This window comes from Cibotium barometz, chromosome 46 (genome assembly GCF_041138505.1).
Source record: "Cibotium barometz isolate CiBa-2024 chromosome 46, ASM4113850v1, whole genome shotgun sequence".
Classification (NCBI taxonomy): Eukaryota; Viridiplantae; Streptophyta; class Polypodiopsida; order Cyatheales; family Cibotiaceae; genus Cibotium; species Cibotium barometz.
Window position 1 is genome coordinate 9,667,687 of NC_141091.1, and position 11,337 is coordinate 9,679,023.

Here is an 11,337-nt window from a genome sequence, read left to right on the forward strand (position 1 = left end):
CGATACTCATAGAACGAGAGCTGAGAAGAAGGAAACGGGAAGTTTTAACCCACTCCTGTCACATGAGAAGGAACCAGAAATAGTTATGGGTAGAAGTGAGGGAGAAAACCCAAACTTGGAACCCATAAACAAGGAATCCAGGAACGGAGGAAGGGTTTACAACCATAGAAGAAGAGGGTAACCTACTTAGCATGCCAGGTGAAGTAGAGGACCGACTCTACACCAAAAAGGATTTTTTTGCAGATGATCAATAATCCTACATTCCTACAAGACATGGAACTCCTGATTCTGCAAAGACGGATAGATGCGACTACTGGGGAGTCACCCCAAGGTACCATGGCTAGACCATCCCATGGACCCGAAATACCAACCAATATAGGCAGGGGACGAGGTCTAGGAAGGGGGGGAGCAATTCCCCAAAGGCCTAGGATAGACCCAACCATGGACCTTAATGTAGCCACAAGGACAAACTTGCTAAATATGGCGGCAGAGATGGGCCGAGGGATGGTCAGAGAACTAGGCACTGCTCTAGAATCCCGACCTTCCCTGATGAAACCCCATATCATTACAAAACTTGTCCAAAAGTTCTCTGGGGACGGGGATCCTATCCAACATGTAGAGATTTTTGAACCCACATGTGAAACTTGCAGACCAATCTCAGTGATGTGACAATGATACTTGCCTTCTCACTGACTTTGGAGGGAAAAGCTCATCAGTGGTTCCGAACCCTTAAGCCTGAGGATAGGGTTAACTTCACTAGGCTAAAGAATTTTTTTGTGCCCAGTCTTGCCCAAAGTGGTGGAATCCTATGGCACAATTACATAATATTAAACAAAAGAAAGAAGAGACTATGTTTCTCGTCTAAAGCACTTAAATTCGAGGTGCAAACTTCGGGAAAGGTTAACTGATGATCAGTTGTTGCCTTGTTTCCGAAGGGGAGTTAGAGACCATAAAATGCATGATTACTTGGTACTGGCCCGACCTGCTACTCTTGATGCATGCTGCAAACTGGCAATCCAATATGAAGACAATATGTTAGAATTGCCATAACCAGAAGATGTTAAAACATCTTCTCAGCAACTACGACTTCGCGTGTCTCGAGCTGCCAAGAAATTGGAAACCAAAGCAAGCAAGTCGGAAACATGATAATGGATGAGCTCAGTAATGCCGTATTAGAAAAATTGAAAGTCAAGGAGGGAAGAGAAACATCTGGGCATGGGCATAATCACCTTTAGCCTTGCAGCGGGGAATTGGTGTGGTGCTCTATGTGCAGATTAAATCACACCACCACTGAGTGTCCACAATTAAGAGCGAGGCCATTACTCTATTGTGCTCGCTGTGTAAAACTAGGAAATCATGACACTTCAATGTGTAGATACCCAAGGTTTTAAAATATTACACAGCTACCAGCACTTAGAGCCCCATTGGCTTTACCACTGCCACCTGTACAAATCACCGCCAACTGCGGGGGGACAACCCAACTCTTCCTACTTATCTAGGGGGATGTTCCGGGTACAAGATGCTTCACCCTTGCCACCACTAGTTCTACCACCACAATCACCCCAAGTTAAGATCAATCAAGTATTGATTGAGGAGCCATCACAAGATGTTGATATGGTGTAGGAAATAGAACTTAACGGAGAGTACTACAAGGAAACGGCTAAGGTTACAGTACTTGTGTTTCAAACCATGGTACAATGGAAGGGCAAGGACATGAACTCGAATTTGAGGAGAGGACCGCTACAATGCTTTGGTTGCGGGAGGGCCACATCGAGTAGCCGATTGCCCAAACAAGAATATGAGTCATACACATCAACCACAACGAGTGGCAGCTTCGCCCAATGACATGCAGTGCTCACTTGTTGTACTAAATGTGGAATTGATCATTTGATCAAGGATTGTCCATACCGAGCAAGTAGCTCTGCTTCTACTACCAATCAGGCCACCATACGAACCATTAGTGTACAACCTCGGAAGATCACACTGCTCAATGTCCTAACAAGAGCTCAAGCTCAACTAGGAGACAAGGGAAGAAATCGAGCGGATGCGACTATTTCCAGAACTGGCCACTGTAGGAGAAGAGTGAAAAAAGTAGGTAAGGGTGAGACACGGGTCATAATCCAAGATGGATCTGAAGAAGATACAATTGATACCGGATCCAATCGAAGGAAGAAGGGGGTCAAGGGATCGATCATAGAGGATCAGACCAAGGAAAGCAAGGAGAGCAACCAATGACTCCTGAGGGGGTTGGTGAATATCCCAATGCCGATGAAGAAATAAGAAAGCTTGAAGATGCCAAGGCCTTAGTCGAAGAGTACCAAACGGCTTCATGAAGCCAAGCTGAGGACCAACAGGGTAAGGGATACAGTTTACCCACGAAACGAGCCAACTTAAGATAGAGTATTGGACGTGCCAACCCCAATTCCAGAAGGAATAGAAGAGGAGTCCCAAAACAAGCAAACATAATGTCCAGAATGTTTGAAGAAAATGTATTAGGGGAGTACATCCATTCCTTCCCTATGGAAGAATACGAGACACCTACATGGGAAGAGCACTCTATCTCCAAAGAACCCAGAGACAGGAAGTCTCACGGGCGGCTGTGCTATCCACGCCTATCTTAATGCCATTGGGGCAACTGTTATGCAATTCACCAATCCTATGGATAGACGTAAAGGAATGGGTAGAGGGCAGTCTAAGGGGCCAGATGATACCATAGATGAGACTCTGCAACCCTTGGCAGAAAGAACCTTGAAGCATACAAGGGAAACCTAAGTCGTTAAGATACTAGTTAACCAACTGGGATGCTAATACAAAAGTGATGACACAAACGCTACCATTCTGATTCATCATAATGGGTACCAAGCATTGGCTATCCTGGATGGTGGGGTGGGGGTTAGCATCATTACAAAACGTTGCTGGGAAAACTAGGGGAAACCCGATCTAAAAAAGCAGATCTAATCGTTAAAATGGCTGATGGAACATCTTCAAGGCCCATTGGGCTTTTGGAGAATGTTAAATTCAGACTTTTTACGTTTCGTTATCATCATACATTTGTGGTCATGGACTTCCTGCACCTGCCAGCCTGATACATATGACAATATATTGGGGAGACCCTTCATGAGGGGATCCAAATTGGTGCATGATTGGGCCTTGGATCACGTGTATGTACGTAGGGATTCACAAATCTTAAAGATTGATCTGAGGACATGGAAAGCACATCCCATGAAAGGGCAGTTGTTTGGTAATGATTCGGTCACAACGGAACGAACCACTTCCATACAAATATGCCAACCCACAGAAGGAGATTCCAAGGATAAAGAGGAAATGAAAATGTATGCGTCACTACCTCCTCCGTACTTCACTGAAAATTGGATGCATGTGTTGGCCATTGATGTAATGCAGCCCAAGGGAACCCAATATTTGGAATCTGGAACCGTCCCATATGACCTCTATCGCATGGTTAATTGGCAGACCATGGATGAGGAATCAGGAGGGAAAACATCAAGTACAAAAGGTACTGTAGCACGAAGCCATACCAGTGCTCAACGCCTCTCAGACGATGGCGGAAACAGAAACGGTATATAGCCTGACGAAATGCCCTACAAAGAAAACATACAGGCGCCCAGTGGTGGCTGAGATAACTTGAGGCCACTAAGGTACACGATGAGTTCTCAAAGGATTGGGGGCGAGGAGTTGAGTAAGATATCGTTGGAGGGAAGACACAAAGAGAAAGTCATCCTTCAAGAGCCAAATGCACCCAAGCTTACAAAAGTAGGGCACCGAAAATACAATAAAGCCCTAGCAGGGGCAGAATGCGAGGCAAAAAAGATCATGGCTAAGGTCAAAAGTGAGACAAGCAGGACAAGCCAGACTTGCTTTCAGTACCCGACCATTTCAAGAACTACACTGTTGAGATGAACGAAAAGTGGTCCGACTGACAGCTACTAGGGTGAAAGAGGATGGGCTGTCCGCATCTAATGATGGCTTGGCAGAAGTCAAGAAGGTGGATATTGCAGGACTGGGGGAAGAAGCTCGACCCATATACATTGTGAAAGATTTGACTTTGGTTGAAGATGAAGAGCTCATTGGTCTCCTCAAGGAATTTAGAGATTGTTTTGCTTGGAATTACAAGGAGATGAAGGGGGTACCACCTGAGGTGGTACATCATACGATTCCAATCATGGAAGGTTCGAGACCAACTAGGCAGAAACCATACCAGATGAATCCTAAGTATGTGGCAATTGTAAAGGAGGAAATTGATAAGCTCATTGCTATGGATTTCATCTATGAAATCGAACATACGGATTTGTTGTCGCCAATCATGATAGTTTCTAAAAAGAATGGAAAACTTAGGGTATGTGTTGATCTTAAAAAGGTTAATGGAGCCACTAGTAAATACCATTACCCATTGCCTTATACAGAACACGTTTTGGAAAGAGTGGCTGGGAGAGAAGCATACAGCTTCTTGGATGGATTCTCCGGCTACAATCAGGTGTCCATAGCACTAGAGGACTAGCACAAGACAACTTTCAATACAATGTGGGGGGCATTTGCATACAAGGTTATGCCATTCGGCCTCGCAAACGCCCCAGCAACCTTTCAACGGTTGATGTGCACAGCCTTCAAGGACTACTTACAAAAGTGGTTGGAGGTATTCATTGACAATCTATGTGCACACTCTCGATGGGTAGACCATCTGGCGCCTGCTTAAGGAAAGTGTTTGAGCAGTGTCGATTATATCGTATATCACTAAACCCTTTGAAGTGTCGTTTTGGGTCAAGCATGGTGTGATATTGGGACACATTGTCTCAAAGAATGGTATATCCACTGATGATAGTAAGGTCAAACTGATATTGGAGCTGCCATCGCCTACCAACTACAAAGGAGTGCAAAGGCTTATGGGTCATGTGGGGTATTATCGACGCTTCATAATTTTTTATGCTAAGATAGCCAGACCTTTATACAAGCTTCTCATTGTCTTTGAGTGGACTGAGGAGTGTTAGGAGGCATATGATCGTCTGAAGCAAAGCATTGGAAAGCACGCCAATTCTACGACCCCCCAATTGGGATCTTATATTTCATGTGCACATTGATGCATCAAATTTTGCTATTAGTTGCGTGCTGGCCTAGCCTAGTGAGTTCAAATTGGACTATCTAGTTTTCTTCGCTAGTTGTCAGTTGAATGATGCAGAGGTGAATTACACCACCAGTGAGAGAGAAGGATTGGCCATGGTTTACGCCATCAAGAAATATCGACATTACCTCTTGGCCAACAAATTCATATCTTTCATGAACCATCAAGCCTTACTGTACCTTGTAAATAAACCTTCGACCACGGGAAGAATCACATGATGGTTACTATTGTTGTTGGAATTCAACTTTACAGTCACGGTTAAAAAGGAAACACAGCATGTGTTGGCCGACCACTTGTTTAGAATTCCAAAAGGGGAACCAACAACTGGTGTTGATGATGACCTTCCTGATGCTTGTTTATTCAAGGACATGGTACCTGAATTCCAAGCGAAGAAATCTTAGAGTATCTAGCCTATGGTTTTTCGCATACCTTTGAACAAAGATAAAATGTGGCGGCTTATTAAGGTGGCTGCACCTTATCAATTGATTGCGGGAGAATTATATAGACTGGGAAAAGATAATGTGCTCAGACGGTGCGTTAGGGAGGATGAGTTCGTCACCATATTGGAAGAGGCTCATTCAGGGATAGCAGGCGGACATTTTGCTGGAGAAATCACAGCTTGAAAAGTGCTTCAAGCAAGACTATGGTGGCCTATGTTATTCGGGGACGCCTAGTGTACTTGTGATGGTGCATCTATGGAAAAAACATTAGATCACTCTAAGTATGGAAAGAGTGTAGTACCTCTTGGTCCCCACTTATCCATGGCATGTCTTTGGCTCCTCCAACTATTCCTCTAGCCCCAACGGTAGCTTCTACATCCGCTTCCATGGACGAGCTAGCCAAGCTCAAGAAGGAGCTTGAAGATTTCAAAAGGTCACAACAAGAAGATGCGGCTCTGGGGCAGCGCTTAGGAAGAAGATCAAGCAGCTCAAGGCTAAAGATCCTAAGATGAGTCCATGGTGCCCGGTATGTAGCTCGCAAGGCCATGTTCCAAATGATTGTCCCACCAAGAAATATTGCTCATTTTTCTCAAAGGAGGGCCATGAAGACAAGGAGTGTTACTACCTCAAGGGACTTTGCCTTATGTAACAACAACTTAAGCAAGGTGCCACCCCCTTTAATCCTATAAGGTTCCCCCCTTCTAAAATAGGAGAAACAATTAAGATAGTCCAGTAAGTCTTAACTTGGGAAAAATTTCCTATTTATGTACACGTTGACCATGTAGAGATTCAAGGATACGATTTATAGGTAAGACCTAGTCCTATCTCGCAGGGGAAGCGTGATCTTCTAAAAGTCAAATCACCCATAGGGTAATTTATTATAAATTGGGCAACTACTAGACTTGATTTCTAGAGGCAAGGCTTTTTTCCTCATCCATGCAAGGCACACCCGCCCACTGACCTAGTCTTCTCGAATAGAGTTGCCCAAGAACCTAATTATCTAGTGTAGGGCTTTCACTAAAGCTACCCGACTAATCGGGTCCACCCGTCCGTAGGATGGTGCCATCAGGGCATTCTATCCTCCCACTTTCCACCCTACTCACGCGTCAATTTGTTTTCTAATTAATCCTACCACACTGTTTGACATAAATAAACATGTTCCTTAATTAAGGCCCTTTTCACAAGGTTTGTTAAAACAACCTTTTTACACAATACAATCATGCTAAAAACAAGATATATATATAAAAAGTTTATACATGAATCAATTCCATATAAGCCAAACCGGCTCTCTTATTCTTTTCCTTTATTCTGCCGATGATCTAGAATTCGGCCTTCCAGCCTCTACATGCTGGGCAAAACCCTACGGGACCATACACCTCATCGCATCGGCCGCCGCCGCCGCTGGCGAGGACTCAAGCCAGCCTGTCGCCCTCTCAGGCTCCATCGCTCGATCCTCCTGCCCCTCAGAGGGATGTGTGCACACTAGGGTGGGCTTATTTACCGCACTAGCCTGGGCCCTCAGAACTAGGCAGCATCATAACCTCTCGCCTCAATCCGGCGAACCTTATTCTCCCAATGGTATGAGGGATATCTTGGGCCATTCCCAGGCTTTGCTAACGACACCGCCCGGCTACACAAGCACGGAACGGAGTTAGCGTTGAAGCCAGGAAGAACTTGCACTCTTTAAAGATAACAATTTCAATGCAATTTATTGAATATAGCATCACACAATTCGTAACTTCATATAATTTTATGTCATTATTTTTAAAAGGAAAAGATACACATTTATTAGCACTAATATTACAAAAAACTCTTCTTTAAAATATAACCAAGCTAACCTGGCCACCATTTCCTTGAGGAGCTTGAAAAGGGAGGGTTGGAGCCGCATCGGGAGCATCTTCCCTAATCTCGTTGTTGCGCGCTCCTCTCGAGACAATATTCTGACATTTTCGAGATGGGGCCATCTTGGACGTCGACTTGTAGGGCTTTTTATCTCGCAGTCGAAACGCTTCGGTCGGATCTCAATTCTAAGATCGTTTGCTCACTGTATGAGCAAAAGACTATAGCGCATGAACCCTTTCTTAAGGCAAAAACCTCTTATTAAAGTCTACGCAAGTGGGGGGGGGATCGGGGGGGAATTGTGAGATGTCCTTAAGACAAAAACGTTTTGCAAAAGGGGAGAAGGGATGAGGGCTACTGTAAGTCTCTTCACACAGGGGGGGAGAAGAGTTAAGGACACTGCCTCCTAGCAAGAGGGGGATGGAGGAAAATTGCCCTATCTGAAAAGAGACAAATGAGGGGGTGTGAGAGGGGTGGCTGTACTACAGCAAGTACACTGCACACGGCGGTACGGACGGGCATACGCTACACAGAAATGCATGTTGCCTGTGGAGCACCCCGGGGGTTTATATAGCTGTGGGGTATGGGTACGGGCACTGCACAAAGCAAGGACGAAAGGACGGTGTACCATCAAAGGCTATGGATCACTGGCCTGCATGGGTCTAGGACAGTGTCGGTTATCAGGGAAAGGAGTGGTACGCATGTACCTTATCTGGTCTGGGACAGCATGGGTATCCACGTAGCTGTACGTGTGGACCACACAGTGGGCGACCGTCCTTTGGTTCTTGTGCAGTCATCGTACGGGAACCCTGTGTGTACGGTCTAAATTTTGGGGCGGGGTTCCCAAATTTGGGACGCTCGCCTCGATTTGTGTGCCGGATCGCCCTAGGGGGCAAAGTTTTTTTTGTCCGGGAGGTTCTCTTGGTCGTTGGGGTTCAGACCGTTTGTCAATCGGACGCCCGGTCGTGCATTTATTAAGGTTTAAGGTCATCGCTTTTTAACTAAAATGACTGAAATTTGCGTATAAGCTTGATCCGATGTCCGTTTTGGATGCTATAAAATCCTATAGTAGGATAAAATTGCACGCAAATTCCAAATTTGGGCTCAGAATTTGAAGATTCTAAGTAGAAATGACTCAAATAATAAAATCATTGATTTTTATACCATAAAAACTCATAAATTTATCTATTACATTAACATTTCTTTATTAGTGAAGATGGGTATGTTACAAATCCCTTCGCCGAAGCCTACATGGTGACCCCAACCAATAGTGCTTCAACTTCTGCCTAGGCCCCTAACCACTAACCAAACCCAATACCCTTCTTGAACGCTCAATCAACTAGAGTAGCTACCCCCCAATCCCAAGCTTATATTAACCCTGTCACCATTGGCCCCTCTGACTTAGCTGCCCCACATACCCTTCCCTCCCCCATGGCTACTTTTGTACAAACCCCTCCACTGCGCCCCAAGCCACATCATCTTAGCACAGGAAGCTCAAGTAGCCATGGTAGCATACACCAATCAATACCCCTCATCCCCGAAGCAACCCTAACATACAACCCCCCGCCTATGCAAATCCCATATCAAGTAGGCACTCTCCCAACCTATCAATCGCACCTCCCACCCGTCCCGGTCCCACAAACACCCCAAGTCTATCAAAACCCACCCCCGGCGGTGGTCTATGCGGTAGCTTCTCTAGTACCTCCAGCCTCGCTATAATAACACGTATGGGGCTAGGCCTAACCAAAGGTTTGCCAATCGTCGTCCTCCCAACAACCCCACTCAACCTCTTATATGGTACCATTGTGGGGGGAGCGGCCACATGCAAGCTCAATGCACTATATCAGAGAGCTCGCCCCCATGCCTCCATTGCTTGGAGAGCCGAGAGACGACTACGCCCAAGATTATCCTTAGAACCCCATTGGTGAACATGGTGGAAGCAGTGGTGCCATCTCCCAAGGTTGACATTCTAATAGTGGTAGTGGTCCCACCTCCCACTACTGGCACTCCAATAGTGGCAGCCATCACCCGGTCCCAAGGAGTTCCAAAGACACCAACTCCTCCTCTTAATGGTGCAGTTTACCCATCCATTGTCGAACAAGCTTATAAGGAGACTATGGAGGAATTCACTCAAACACCACCCATGGAGATGGAAGTGGCACCTACCTTGGTCATTCCCCCAACCACCACACCTTCAAAGGCATCTATGAAGAGTCTACCCATCCCAAGGTTAGTAATATACGTTTGGGAGGAAGTGTTGGTAGGGTCAAATGTGGAAATCACCCTTCCTCAATTATGTGGTTTGAGCCAGGAAATAGGAGAGAAACTGCTAGGCTTGGTCTAGCATTGGATGGCGAAGACAACTAGGGGTGAAGCCACATCTAGTAGTAATGGGCAACGGCCTAGGCAGCAAGCATGGGTATGCCTCACTGCCCCAGGAGTGGCTAATCACCAAAGCCCGAGGGTGACAGTCTCTGTGGGAGGAACTCAAATTGCAAGGGACATTGTGGATGGTGGTTCTGGTGCTAACATCATGCCTGAAGCTACTAGGCAAGTCTTGGGTCTCCGAATTACTGAGCGAGCTCCCTTTGCTCCATCCGAGTGGCTGACCAGTGAGAGAAGTGATTCCCTTGGGACTAATCGGGTAAGTTCTGATCACTTTTGAGGGATTAGTATTTGAAATTAATTTTGTGGTGTTAGACCTCCCACCAGCTAGAGGGGCCTACAACTTGCTCATCAAAAGGCCTTAGTTGAGGGTAGCTCAGGTGATCCATGATTGGGGCCAAGATAAAACTTGCATATCCCTAACCCAAAGGGGACGATGACCTTGCCCTTGGAAAAATGCCCCGATGAGAGTGCAAGGGGCACTTCCCTACATGACATGATTCCCATTCGTTCGAGAGGGAGGACCCAATGACAAGGAAGAGCAGGAGGAGGAATGGCAAGGATTACCAGTGGGATGAGGCTTGGGATCCATTCGGCTCAGGAAGGAGAGGCTGCAAAACCTCTATGGAATTGGTTAAATTCCTATGAGGGGTTCCAATGCAATATGGTGAAAATAATGGACCCAGTCCCCATTCAAGAGGTCTCCCAAGAAGAAGAGCTCTCACAAGACAGTAGTTCGAGATTGGACAGAATTCTTGCTCACTCTAGCCTCCTCCTCTACACCAATATCCCAACATGAAGCAATAGAGGTCATGTCATAGTAGGTACAGGGAAACCAGAGTTTTCTCGACAACCTAGAAAGAAGGCCTCTCAGGTGGAGTCATCAGAGGAACCTATAACCCCTCCTAAACGCACTTGCAAGGAGGGCGGGCAGAGTACCTCAAGACTAGGGAGGAAGCCTTGCCAGTAGAAGACATACCCGCTGGTGGCTGGATGCAGGAATGTAGTGGTGACTTCCCTCTGGATATCACCCGAGCCCACCATGACCCCTTATCTCTCCACCAAACTGCACTCTGCACCGCTCCTCTTCCACCCACCACCACTTACCACGAGGCAGTGAGAGAGCTGAACTTGGCCACTGTAGAGAAGCCATACCCCATATTGGTGGCAGCTTGGGTCTGGGAGGACCCTTCCACTCTTTAGAGAATCACCGAATTTTTCAAAGAGCACCAATATGTGTTTGTATGGACTTACAAGGACCTCCCAAGGATAGACCCAACCATTTGCACTCAGAAAATTCCACTAAAAGAAGGCATTTACCGCATGAACCCAAAATATTTAGAAGTAGTGAAGAAAGATCTAGACAAGATGGAAGAGGCCGGTATCATTGTTCCCATTGAGCTTTTGGAGTGGTCATCACCTATAATGGTGATTCCCAAAAATAAGACCAACAAGATCAAGATATGTGTAGACTTCACACCCCTCAATGAGTGCACAATCATCAAAGATGGGTTTCCCTTGCCCTTCACAGAGTGGGTT